This window comes from Rosa rugosa, chromosome 1, assembly GCF_958449725.1.
Source record: "Rosa rugosa chromosome 1, drRosRugo1.1, whole genome shotgun sequence".
In the NCBI taxonomy this organism is placed as follows: domain Eukaryota; kingdom Viridiplantae; phylum Streptophyta; class Magnoliopsida; order Rosales; family Rosaceae; genus Rosa; species Rosa rugosa.
In genome coordinates, this window is record NC_084820.1 from 51,294,941 (window position 1) to 51,309,562 (window position 14,622).

General features: G+C 37.9%; 1 long non-coding RNA gene across 1 annotated transcript; it reads right to left on the reverse strand.

The window, feature by feature from the left end:
• Positions 1 to 871: 871 nt before the first annotated feature.
• On the reverse strand, positions 872 to 14,067 carry LOC133740411 (uncharacterized). Its single transcript, XR_009861209.1, has 7 exons — positions 13,728 to 14,067; positions 13,394 to 13,431; positions 13,216 to 13,283; positions 12,923 to 13,030; positions 12,762 to 12,817; positions 12,538 to 12,681; positions 872 to 1,196 (listed from the first exon to the last, which is right to left on the reverse strand). It is a non-coding gene; the product is annotated as an uncharacterized LOC133740411 (long non-coding RNA).
• Between the last annotated feature and the right edge of the window lie 555 nt (positions 14,068 to 14,622).

Here is a 14,622-nt window from a genome sequence, read left to right on the forward strand (position 1 = left end):
TCGCATGTGCTGAACCATCGCGGGTGTTGGTCTTGTGAAGCTCATAAAGAAACCTTTACCATCAGCGTCTTCAGTCTCAAGAACCACTACCTCTGTTATAGGTGTCATTGCAGCCGACGTGATCTGCAGAGACTGATTGGTACCTTCTTCATTCTCCACACACTCCTACGCGGCGATTGGCAAAGCATATCTCGCGAGAAGTACATAGACCATATTGCAGGATGTATCAACCGCCTCAGTTTCGCACTATGCCAAAAAAGCAATCAGACGACAGAGGAGATCTGTCGTCTGATAAAAAAATTTCTGTTGTCTAGTACGGTGCCGTCTCTTGGGGCATCAGACGACAGATTTCCTCTGTCGTCTTATTTATCAGACGACAGAAGGTTTTCAAGTCATCTGTTGTCTGTTAGAGAATTCAGACAACAGTTATCTGTTATTTATAATGACTTACAACAACAGTTTTCTGTTGTTTGTTTCGTATTCTAATAACAATTAACTATTATTTAAACTACCAACACAAAACAATTATTTGTTGTTGTACATTCATTTAAGATACAATTATATGTTGTTGTTTTTGTCTTGTGTCAACGAAAATTTATATATTTTTGTCGTTGTTTTTATTGTAAGGCCACAGTTTTCTGTTGTTTGAGTGGGAAAATAACTAACAGTTAACTGTTAGTTAAACTACTAACACAAAACAATTATTTGTTGTTGTACATTCATTTAAAATACAATTATATGTCGTTGTTTTTATTTTGAGTCAACAGAAGTTTATATATTTTTGTCTTTGTTTTGATTGTGAGACCACAATTTTCTGTTGTTTGAGTGGGAATATAACAATAGATTTTTCCTAAATTCTGTTGTTCTTAAGTAGCTCCAACAACATATTTTGACTTTGATTTAGTGGTTGCATGGTATTTCAAATGTCACATTTATATTCCTATTAGGCAAAATGCCCGCGCGGTGCTGCGGGTATACTATTGATATGGTTGAATTTACATCGAAATTACGTTATAGATACATTAGATATAGTAAAACTACATTATACATTGTTCTACTTGTCTCAAAAATCTGGTGCCTTTGCCATACGAATCTGGATTAGCAGCGACATCATAAAAGGAATGGATGCTGCCACTATCTTGGTTTCCAGCCCAAAACTGGTTTTGGAAGTTGTCCTTTGCTCCAGCAGACATATCCTAGCATTAAATTGAAAAACCATTACCAAAAAATAAAAAATTCAAAGGCACTCAATGAAACACTTTTCTTCTCTCAAGCAAATGCATTTCTTTTGGTTACTTTGTCTAAGCCGGTAGAATGAATCTTCTGGAAAAGCTTTTCACTTTTGGTAGCAAAAGTAGCGAGGGAAATTGTACATTTGATTAAAAAAATGTTGCTCTTTGGTTTATGAAGTGACAAAATGTTCTGTATGCATATATATAGACCAGTACAAAATAATTTACTCTTCACACACTCATTCTCAATTTACACTATTCTAAGTAAACAAAAAGCATTAGTCAAAAAAAGTTCAATGCAATTACATCAGTTCATGGAGATGAGATGAATGACTTAAATAGATACTTTTTTTCACAATGAGAACTAAGATTGATGAAAAGACAAAGCAAGCAATACATTAACTAAAGATAACAGGAAAAGAAACTATCCATACCTTCAGGCTGGGATTGGACACCTGCTTCTGATATCATATATATAGTAGAGTAGTCCTTATGCACCGCAGTCAGCAAACCTGTACACTGCAGTGGAAAAAACTTAAGATGATGTAGAATGGGTCTATGGTTCAGAGACTATTGCAGTACATTTGTCTTAATCTATTTTTTTTTTCCTTTTCATCTGATGCACTTGCAAGAAAATTGAAAGGCTGAGAAATAAAAGAATAAAAGGAGTGTTTGACCAGGTTGCAAGACCAAGTAAGGTCATTTTAAATTGCAAGACCGATTTAGTTTAATCAATCCGTTTCAGTGACTCATGAAAAGAAATTCAAACAAATGTAACTAATCACAATACAAAAGCAAATGGCTAAGTCCAAGCAAATGTAACTACTGATTCATCTGCTGATTTATTTATCAAGAAATAGAATTAAAAAAAACAAAGGAAATACAATTGATAACTGCATATTGAGAGGGTATATATCCAAAACAGCATTGTAAATTTGTAATCCCAACAAAATGAATTTCAGCCAGATTATGACTGCAGTATCACTGACATTTTGTTTTACATTCCTTATATCACTATATTATCAGTTTATCATATACTTCAATCAAAATTTATGTTCTCTCTTTCATGCTTAAATGCATCTTCATACACAATTTGGAATGAACAACTAATAAAAAAACAAAAAGATCAAATTGCAATTTTGATCAGCTATCTAGTCACTTGGTCACAACTGCCATACAACTAAATTTAAATTCAGACACTGTACTAATTTCAAATTCAGACTACATAGCTACATAGTAAGTCATGATCATTAGTCTTTGATAACCACACAACTTCGGCAAGTTCAAACTAAATTGCTCAATGACGTAGACCCAAACTCAATTAGAACGAAACCTTGTGGTTTTCTAAACTCACCCCATCATTAACCAGAGCACTCTGCCGCATTCTTTCCATATGGTTTTGAATCGAACGGTTCAAAACGCAAGCCCTTCTGTTCTACCCATGCACCCAATTCATAACCAAATCAGAACCAAAACACATCCAATACCCAAAAGCCAAAACTCAAATCCAAATCTCACCAAAAACAGAGCAAGTAAACTCAATGTCCACATATTCTTAATTCTTCATTGAATGGTGCATGACAGGCCTAGAGCCATATGGGGCCGAGCAACTATCAACTTATTTAACTCTAAGAAATGCTTAAAGCCACAGAGCTCAGCTCTCGTTCATTTGTACTGGAAAACAACATTTTTCATTAGTTAAGATAGACTTCGGTCCCGTTTGAAATTGTTTTCGCTTTTAAAAAAATATATTTTTGTCTAAAACTTTAAAGGGGCTTGATATCATTAGTGAATGAAGAAGTTTTGAAACAAAAGAGACATAACTCAATAACTGCCACCCCTATTGATGAATGCAGAGATCAGTTGTACCGAGAGTTTCACAGGTTATAAACAAAGAGTCGTATAAAAAACATTTTAGCCTATAAACAAAGTCATAGACCTCAATAAGTTGAAGGAGAGTGACATTCACACAATTCCTGACCCTCTGTCACGCCCCGAATTTTGAATAATAAATTCAAATCCGAAACATGAATAATTACAATTACAAAATCCAAATCTCGAAACTTCGAGTTCATTATTACAATTCACTCTCACAAGCAATATTGTAAAGCTCAAATGAGCATAACACACCTCACAACGTACAATTGCTGTAAAACTCTAACAATTGCTCTAACCGCACGATCACCGTCCTGGTTCTCCTGTCCTGTAGGATTACCCGCTACACAATTTGAATAGTGTACCGGGAGTTGCAACAACACAAAACCCGGTAAGCTTTTTACAGCCAGTATGAGTAAACAAGAAGAACTGTTGATTTAATAAAATACATTTCCTTTAACTCAAGTATAGAAATGTAGAAACATCACAATTACAATGATCACCACAAAACCACTTCACTTTCTCACTCTCATATATATATAAATATATATATATATAAATATTATACACTTATGAGTCACTCCCCGTTACCCTCATAAGGTCACTCAACATTTGGCAGACAGACTAGAGCTCTAACTGATCGTTTCCACCTACCCGGCGCGAGGGCGTGGTTCACGATTTAATGCTATTAGTTTCCACCTACCCGGTACAAGGGCGTGGTTCACTAATAGATGCCATGGTCACCCCCGTGACCTATTGATCTCCACAGATCAATATATCTCAACAAATCAACAATTTATTGTTTCTCAACAATAAATTTAATACCTCTCACAATATTGTTGCTTTTCAACAATAAACTCGACACAACCATAACAGTACATAATATCTCACAATTTCAACAATACATATTATTTCACATAAATAATATATATATAGATAGACATTCACACAGGAATGCCCATTAATACCAACTATAGTTCACAATGACGACAAAAAATAAATTAATTAAAAGTACTCGGTTCGTAATATGAACCACGTGAGGTTTACTCACCTCGATAATCCCGCTGCGTCTTCAATTCCGCTCAAAATACGATCCACAATCGTCCACTAACTCAAACCGTCAATCACCTAGAACAGTCGAGGTGACTGGAAAATTTCCAGAATCCGGCGAGAAACTGCAGAAAACGGCGAGCTCCAATTCGACGTAAAAACGTCAATTTAAGGCTTCGATTCCTTCTGAAGAGTTGTTAAGAAACTCAAGAAGAACTCACTGGTTCAAGAATCACAGAAAAATATGGTCTGTAGCTCGAGATATACCGATCGAAAGCTTCGGTGGTCGGAAAAATTCCAGAATTTTGCAGAATCCGGCAAGGCTCGATTTCGACGTCAAAACTTCAATTTAAGGCTTCGATTCCTTCTGAAGAGTTGTTAAGAAACTCAAGAAGAACTCACTGGTTCAAGAATCACTCAAAACGACGTCCTGTAGCTCAAGATATTTGGATCGATAGTTCCGGTCTCGTTCTTGGTCGGGGTTGACTTGCAGCCACTGCTACGGGCCACGAAGCCGTGTAAGGCTGCTTCTGGGAGCTTCAGGAAGTTGAGGCAAGCACGAGGATGAAGTTTGGCAAGGATCGGTGGCCGGTAGCGTGAGATATCTCGATTTGGAACCAAAACGCGCTCAAACCGGCCTCGTGCTCCACCGCCGTGTACGGCTCAAGAGACAGCGAAAGGCTACCACTGGCAGCTGCGCAAGGAGGAGGCGAAGGCGTGGGACGTGGTCTGGGGTCGATCGATGGCTTGTGGAGAGAGAACAAGCTTGAAGAAAAATCTGGTGTTGTTTCGGCAGAAAGAGAGAACGAGAGAAAAATGAATTTTTTTCTTCTTCCTCCAAAGCCGGTATACCACCAATCCTATACAATTGTATAATAAAAAGCAAACTAGTGTCGCACTACTTTACTTAATGCTTGAAACACATAGCACGCCTCCATTTTTTTTTAACAAAGTGATTGCCACTACTTTGTGTTAAAACCAGAAATATAGGATTTGATTATTAATGTAGGGGAAATTTGATTAATCCTTGCTACAACAATAACAATTGAGATTTGACGTAAAATTAATCTCCACCATATCGAAATGAATACTTCATTGAATAAAACTGCCGCCAAGTATTGCTCGATTGAAAATCGAGGTTATTACAATCTACCCCCCTTAAAGGAATTTCGTCCTGAAATTTACGCGCAAGTCAATTCCTCACGATTAAGGTTGACCTAACCATCGAATCTCCATCCTTTCGAAAGCTGTAGTAATCTACAAAGCCACAGCCCTTTGTATAAAAATACATTCCTATGGCCACTAAATCCTTTCGTCACGATGTAAATTCACAAAAACAACTGCTCAACATCACTCCACATCAATTACACAAAATCATCACGTGGATCATCACAGAGATCATCACTTAGATCTTCACAGAGATTATCTCATAGATCCTCACATAGATCATCACCCTGTACTGGCATACAAGCACAGTAAAGACTCCCACAAAGCGTTTCGCTACTCCATTAGCATCACGGTAAATCTCTATAGTAAAACTTAAGCATGCACTATTCTACACAACAATAGAGATGCATCACTCAAAACAAATCATCCCCAAAAGTACACCAATAAAATATGTCACCCAGTGATGATGACGTGGGCTTGCTCAATCCTTGGGCTAAGCATTAGGGCTGGCCAATGGGGCTGAAGGAACCGAACCATTCACATTTTGAACCGGCCCGAACCAATTTGGGTTTAACATTTGGGCCTACCATTCGGGCCGAACAATTGGGCTTAACATTTGGGCCTACCATTCGGGCCGAACAATTGGGCTTACTATTTGGGCCTACCAATCGGCCCACCGACTTCCAGCTCGGCTACGGTATGAAATTGTACATACCGTAGGTATACCGTATATATGTATGCATACCGTACAGACCGTATATACGTATGCATATCGTACAACTGTATATACGTATGCATACCGTACAGACCATATATACGTATGTATACCGTACATACCGTATATACGTCCGTATATCAAGCATATACGAGATCCAAAAATATTTGTAAGAGGTAAGGTTCGAACTCCCGACCTCGAACACGAAGGTTTTGCTCCCAACCACTGAAGCAAGAGCTGCCTTCATTAATATATGCCCACGTGTTATATTTATTATGTCATAAGCGACATAAATAAAATAACGGGGAAGGCAAGGTTCGAAACCTCAACCTGCTGCACAAAACTTTTGTCCCCAACCACTGGAGCACAAGCTGTGCTTAATATAATGTGTACAAATGTTATACTTATTATGTCATAAGCGAACATAATAAAAATAAACGAGAGGCAAGGTTCGAACCTCTGACCTCTTGTACAAGAGCCTTGCTCTTCAACCACTAGAGCACCAGCTGCTCTCGTTACTATCCATGCAACTTCTTTTATTTATTCTATCATAAGCGATAGAATAACAACAAACTGTCGGTACACTCCACGTGCCACGACACGTCTCTTCCGTGATTTAGGAAAACAAATCACTTTCGGCTAAAGCTGTCTGCCACAGCGTCTCGAGGTTCGGCCTGTCCCCTTACACGCTCAACACGCGCCAACAGCTTTTCCGGGTTTCGGGGCGACTTTAATCCAACGCGTGGATTCAAATTCTGAGATCGTTCATCCAACGGTGGAGATCTGCTCACCTTGTTCTATAAATAGGTGCATTCTGGAGAAAAACTGTTCACTCCAAAAGAAAAGAAATTTTCTTCCGAGCTCAAGTCTTTCTCTCTCAACTCTTCAGCCTTTCTCTTCTCAAATCCTTTCTTCATCAATTTCGATCCTTCTCTTCTGATCTTCTCTCCCATCTAGTTGATTCAATCCCATCTTTCCTCTGAACTTTCAGATCTTCAATCTTTTCCTCCAAATCTTCAATCCTTCTTTCTCAGATCTTTTCTTCCATTTGAAGATTCGATCTCATCTTTCCTCTGAGAATCTCAGATCTCCAATCACCAGTTCAACAACTCCAATCCTTCTAACAAAATCTCCCTCAAACACTAAACCATGTATTCCTCGATTTTCACATCCTCTCACTCCATGACCCAAGAGCCACGAACTCTGCAACTAATGGAGCTCCAAACCCCGCAACAAATGGAACCACAACAACAGCAACCAACAGAGGAGGGAGGAAACACCCAAGCAGCTGGAAGTAGTGCCAACATGGATTTCTGGCGAAGCCGTACCAGGTGGATTCCTACTCCAGAACAAATAAGAATCCTCAAGGATCTTTACTACGTCAAGGGATTTAAGTGCCCAACTACAGAGCACATTCACGAGATCTGCCTCCAGCTGAACCAGTATGGACATGTTGAGGGTAAGAACATTTACTTTTGGTTCCAGAACGTCAGGGCTCGAGAGAAGCAGATGAATAGGTGTAATCAGGCTGCTCCAGTGCCCATGGAAACTAGTTCTCTTGGTACTGGTGGATCCATTGATCTCAATTTTGGGTCCACTGGTTCTACTGGTGCTGGTGGATCCATCGACATCAATTTTGGGCCAGCTGGTGGATCCATTGACATCAATTTTGGGTCCACTAGTTCTACTGATGATGGTAGATCCATTGATCTCAACTTTGGTTCCACCTATTCTACTGGTAATGAAGGATTTCTTGATTTAAATTTTGTTTCATATTCTTCCTCACACTTCAACACTAATACCAGTACAACTCTTTTGGCACAACAGGAGGACAAACATCCCTGCAACAACGAGGAGGAGATCACCAGGAGGTTCAAACTCTTCCTCTGTTCCCCGTGCACGGCGAGGACGTCTTTGGTAACCTGAAGGCTACTTCCGAGGAAGGTAGCGCTTTTGGTTACTATTCTGGTGGCTCAGGCGGTTACCACAGTGGCTCAAACGTTTCTCTTGAGCTCAGCCTCAATCCATCCGGAGCTGCTGACTAGGCTTAGTATAGCATGGTCCTCGTTTTCCTTTTTTTTTTTTTTTTTTTTTTTTTTTTTTTTTTTTGTAATGTAAAATCAATAAGATGGTGTGCATGTTTTCTTTTCTTTTTGTTTAACCAACAACAACACCAAGGATCGAACCTTGGTCACCCAATACTATTTTCAAAACCATAAACAACTCTACTGCACACATCTTTCATAATGATGCAATAAAAACAATCACTCAAAAAGAATCCAACAATCAATTAAGTCGCATCGAGGTCTAGCTAGTATCCTCTGAGTCAAACCAAACATAACAATTTCATCGATAGGATTAGGGATTTATAAAGCTAAACACATCCTGAGTTAGCTAGGAAAAACCCACGTCTTTAGAGTTACTCTTACAACTCTTATAAAATCTCAACCATTTCCTCTATTAATTGCTCCATTAAACTTACCACAATTCATACCCTATGAATTTACGATTTAGAAACCGAATCAAACTCCATATCGCATAGTAATTCACTTGAACCACTATGGATACCCAACAATGTCACTACAATCAATACCCAAAATTGCACTTAACCATTTCTCCTAAAATCCATCACCACAGAAACACACCCTCATCTAATAACATTTACAGAGAGTTGACTCTAAATCTCCCCATTATTTACCGACCAAGATCAAACTCCATTTCAAAACTTTAAGTGTCCCGCCTACTTAAACTTAAAACACAAACAACCTCAAATTCACTTCAGTCCAACTCCATACTACGATCCAAAACTTAAGAAAACTAGTTCACAAAATCAATTTCCTTCACTTAAATAAAACTATGTCCACAAGTCATAGTCAGGTCAACAGACCAAGGTGTCCAAACGGAGAATTTCCAATCCAGTTGTCTTTGTGAAAAGCAAAATATCAATCAAAATGATGCTCGCAACATCAACCACGTATACAAAACATGTTCCTCGGATCTCGATTTAAATTTAGAAATACTAAAACTACCACTAGTCCCACTTCAAATAGCCCTTAAGATTTTAGGTACTCGGAGAGAACTCAAATATATAGTCGTTCGTCTCAATCACTCAAACACGAGATCAAACTCCGTTCTCGCACCTCAAACTCTGCTCAACAACTTACAAGCACATGGAAGAATTAACCACAATAATTTCTTCCCTAACCGCAACACTACTCACAACTCCACATGAGTCTAGAATCTATTCAAATGCATCTGTATGTCCAACTTAAGAAGGCAAAATTACTATCAATTAATACTCGTATCCACATCAGATACAAGCATAGGTTCACACCATGCCTTCAACCAAACACTTCTACATACAAACGGAAACTCATTTCCATAAACAATCCTCACTGACTCATCAGAGTTAAATCCGGAGGTTTCCATTCCTCGAAGATCACAACTCGCGGAAACTAAACTTATTCTAATACGAACTTAGAAGGCAACTGTAAGGTTCTAAGTACAACCCCTTCGAATATCCATCACCTAAGGAGTATAGTATGCTTGGCTAATACATGTATAACACTTAAAACACAGTATAAGTCAAATACAAATTCATATTAACCAAGTCAATACTATAGGGAAGGTATTCACGTTCCTAAAACGACCTAGCGGTCTAAACAACTCCCAACACTCACGCATACCCAATGACTTAGCCAATACCGAAGAGCACACGATGGGGATCCGCTGCAGACGGGCCATCACTCGGAAGGTATTGACACATCACCAAATATGCACCTTACGCTCTGATACCAAACTGTCACACCCCGAATTTTGAATAATAAATTCAAATCCGAAACATGAATAATTACAATTACAAAATCCAAATCTCGAAACTTCGAGTTCATTATTACAATTCACTCTCACAAGCAATATTGTAAAGCTCAAATGAGCATAACACACCTCACAACGTACAATTGCTGTAAAACTCTAACAATTGCTCTAACCGCACGATCACCGTCCTGGTTCTCCTGTCCTGTAGGATTACCCGCTACACAATTTGAATAGTGTACCGGGAGTTGCAACAACACAAAACCCGGTAAGCTTTTTACAGCCAGTATGAGTAAACAAGAAGAACTGTTGATTTAATAAAATACATTTCCTTTAACTCAAGTATAGAAATGTAGAAACATCACAATTACAATGATCACCACAAAACCACTTCACTTTCTCACTCTCATATATATATAAATATATATATATATAAATATTATACACTTATGAGTCACTCCCCGTTACCCTCATAAGGTCACTCAACATTTGGCAGACAGACTAGAGCTCTAACTGATCGTTTCCACCTACCCGGCGCGAGGGCGTGGTTCACGATTTAATGCTATTAGTTTCCACCTACCCGGTACAAGGGCGTGGTTCACTAATAGATGCCATGGTCACCCCCGTGACCTATTGATCTCCACAGATCAATATATCTCAACAAATCAACAATTTATTGTTTCTCAACAATAAATTTAATACCTCTCACAATATTGTTGCTTTTCAACAATAAACTCGACACAACCATAACAGTACATAATATCTCACAATTTCAACAATACATATTATTTCACATAAATAATATATATATAGATAGACATTCACACAGGAATGCCCATTAATACCAACTATAGTTCACAATGACGACAAAAAATAAATTAATTAAAAGTACTCGGTTCGTAATATGAACCACGTGAGGTTTACTCACCTCGATAATCCCGCTGCGTCTTCAATTCCGCTCAAAATACGATCCACAATCGTCCACTAACTCAAACCGTCAATCACCTAGAACAGTCGAGGTGACTGGAAAATTTCCAGAATCCGGCGAGAAACTGCAGAAAACGGCGAGCTCCAATTCGACGTAAAAACGTCAATTTAAGGCTTCGATTCCTTCTGAAGAGTTGTTAAGAAACTCAAGAAGAACTCACTGGTTCAAGAATCACAGAAAAATATGGTCTGTAGCTCGAGATATACCGATCGAAAGCTTCGGTGGTCGGAAAAATTCCAGAATTTTGCAGAATCCGGCAAGGCTCGATTTCGACGTCAAAACTTCAATTTAAGGCTTCGATTCCTTCTGAAGAGTTGTTAAGAAACTCAAGAAGAACTCACTGGTTCAAGAATCACTCAAAACGACGTCCTGTAGCTCAAGATATTTGGATCGATAGTTCCGGTCTCGTTCTTGGTCGGGGTTGACTTGCAGCCACTGCTACGGGCCACGAAGCCGTGTAAGGCTGCTTCTGGGAGCTTCAGGAAGTTGAGGCAAGCACGAGGATGAAGTTTGGCAAGGATCGGTGGCCGGTAGCGTGAGATATCTCGATTTGGAACCAAAACGCGCTCAAACCGGCCTCGTGCTCCACCGCCGTGTACGGCTCAAGAGACAGCGAAAGGCTACCACTGGCAGCTGCGCAAGGAGGAGGCGAAGGCGTGGGACGTGGTCTGGGGTCGATCGATGGCTTGTGGAGAGAGAACAAGCTTGAAGAAAAATCTGGTGTTGTTTCGGCAGAAAGAGAGAACGAGAGAAAAATGAATTTTTTTCTTCTTCCTCCAAAGCCGGTATACCACCAATCCTATACAATTGTATAATAAAAAGCAAACTAGTGTCGCACTACTTTACTTAATGCTTGAAACACATAGCACGCCTCCATTTTTTTTTAACAAAGTGATTGCCACTACTTTGTGTTAAAACCAGAAATATAGGATTTGATTATTAATGTAGGGGAAATTTGATTAATCCTTGCTACAACAATAACAATTGAGATTTGACGTAAAATTAATCTCCACCAAATCGAAATGAATACTTCATTGAATAAAACTGCCGCCAAGTATTGCTCGATTGAAAATCGAGGTTATTACACCCTCATCCAGCTTAATATGCAGATTGACAAAGATATTAAGAAAATGAAATAAAGCTTACCTTCTTTCAGCCAAATTGGAGGACACCATTGGCATCACACCAATGTCTTCATATCATCTGCAAGAGCATAAAAAACTGAAGTATAAAAGCCAGCACATAACCCCCCAAACTCAATATAAATCAGAGATGATAAATTCTTCCACATGAAGGTAGAGAAATTGTAAGTATCCAAGTAGTTCCTATGGAAGAAAACAGCTTTGGAAAGAAGCTTAGAGAACATATTGAAACTCAGGTGTTAAAGTGTGGCCCGATATAACATATTGAAACTCAGGTGTTAATATGTATGTACTCAGTTAGACTCTTTAGCTTCTAGATCATGTAACGCAGATATTGTACCATCTTCCTCATCATCTGTTCAGAAGTAAATAGCATATAAATGTATTATGGTGATTTTCTTTATCTGTAATCACATGACTCATACTAAAGAAGAATAAAATTGAAGGACGTAATAAAAAACCAAACTATATTACTTGCAGTAAGACACAATAATCAAGAAAACATTTTGACAACTGCAATGGGAATATGGAATAAGGTTAACATATATAACATACCTTTCTTCAAACAGTCCAGCATATCAAGCTTGAACTGCATTATATGAAAGAATGAAAGATCAAAGACCATGTTTAGATCTCAAGTTCTCAACTTGAATCCATCTGTTACCAAAATATAGGGATTTCATGTTCATGTTTACCAACCTACGATCAATAACTATATTAAGACTAAAATCAGATTGTGGAAGAATATATATAGAAGAGGCAATAACAAATATATTTACCTGGCCGGTAATTTTACTTTCTGGAGATCAAACCGGTCAATATCAAGTTCGAGACCCTGTAAACATGCAATTGTACATAAGACTATAAAAAAGTTTTCGTATTTTGTAATTTTCACTTCTCAGCACCCAAGTAGCATACAATATAGCTTCTTCATATATACCTGATAAATTTTAAGCCCCTGAAAACTTCACCAGCAAGCCAATAGACACCAAGCTTATATGCTCAAACCTGAATTGCAAAGCCCCATGATAAACTGAGTTCGTCACTCCTGAGACATGTCAAAACATACATGTAAGCAAGAATGCTTCTTAAATGAATACATATAACTAATTCAAGCAATATATACTTAACTGTTAACGATAAAGAAGAAAACAAAACCCTCAACAAAGAACCAAAAGGGAAAAAGAAAAAAAAAACAGCCTTAGCAAACAAATAAAGAGGAAGTAGAATCACATCTATAATTATAACACTGTAAACAGCAAGTCCACATAGTGAGATGGCAACGGATCAATTCCTAAAACCTGGAATCAGAATTCAATAAAAAATAAATAAATAAAAAATATATATATAAAATAAAAAAACCAAAATCAATTGCTAAACCAATAATTGAAATTATCAAAGTAACAATCACCTTCTTGCAGTGATGTTGTTCTAGTGAGAAATCCAAACCTACAATCATGAAGACGTCAAGTTAAAGAGAGATCATTTATGTTAACCAAAGAAAGAGGTTTAATATATGTGCTCTATATATATATATATAGAATCTATTTCCTACATTTCTATAGTACTTCAATTCCTGTCAGACATTAATTTGACATAGCTAGCGAGCTCATCGCTCAATCTCCTTGTTTCCAAGTCATTCCAACTCAATAGAAGAAACTCTCATCGAGCTTATTCGCTTTCTGTTTTCCTCTGATTTAAAGAACAGAAGATTCATCAATAATCATAAAACAAAACTTAAATACCTGATTCACAGCAGCACAATCAAGTAAAACCAACTAACAACACCAAAAGAACAAGCCAAATACTCCTTTGCATAAAACCTACACAATAAGAACAAAATAATCATCACCATTCAAACAACAAAACACCCAAACATCTATAAAAACTGACAATCCAAACCTCAACAAAAACCACCCACTGAAAACCACAAAACCATACCCAAACACATAGAAACCAAAATCATTACCTCAACAAAACATAAAAACCAAGATCAATTGAAACCCAACCACAACAAAATCCACCGATTCAAAACCACAAAACTACAAACATCAATAAAACATCACCTCCGATGAAAAACCTCTTCTCCTCCGATGATTTTCTCTTATCTATAGATTTGGCACGGTAAACATCTAGAAGTCATGGAACTTCTGGAAGGGTCAGTGGAGGCTAAAAACAGAGCAAGTACACGGGTGGGTTACGATTCTCTGCTCTACGGATTTCTAGACTTTTTGTGGCAACCCGAAAAGAGATGTGTCGCTGCCCGTCATGCAACCGTCGTCGATCATCGATTCGTCAAGGAGATTAGGAGAGAAATCTGGGTGAGAGAGGACTGGGTTTCAGAAATTAGATTTGATTTGAGAGAGGCCTGTACAGATGTATCAAAACATTAGATAAGCCACACAATGTAATTATCAAAGATAAAAGAAATATTAATATCATTTAATAATTGCATTAGGCGGCCAGAGATGCCAGAACATACTCATACAAGAATTAAATCATTTAATGACATCCATAATGAATTTGTTGATAAGTGTTTAATTTGATAAGTTTGTTCAGGTCAAGAATTCATGTCTATATTATATCTTATGATATTTGGATTAAGTTAATATAGACAGGTTCCTTCAACCCCCAACCCAC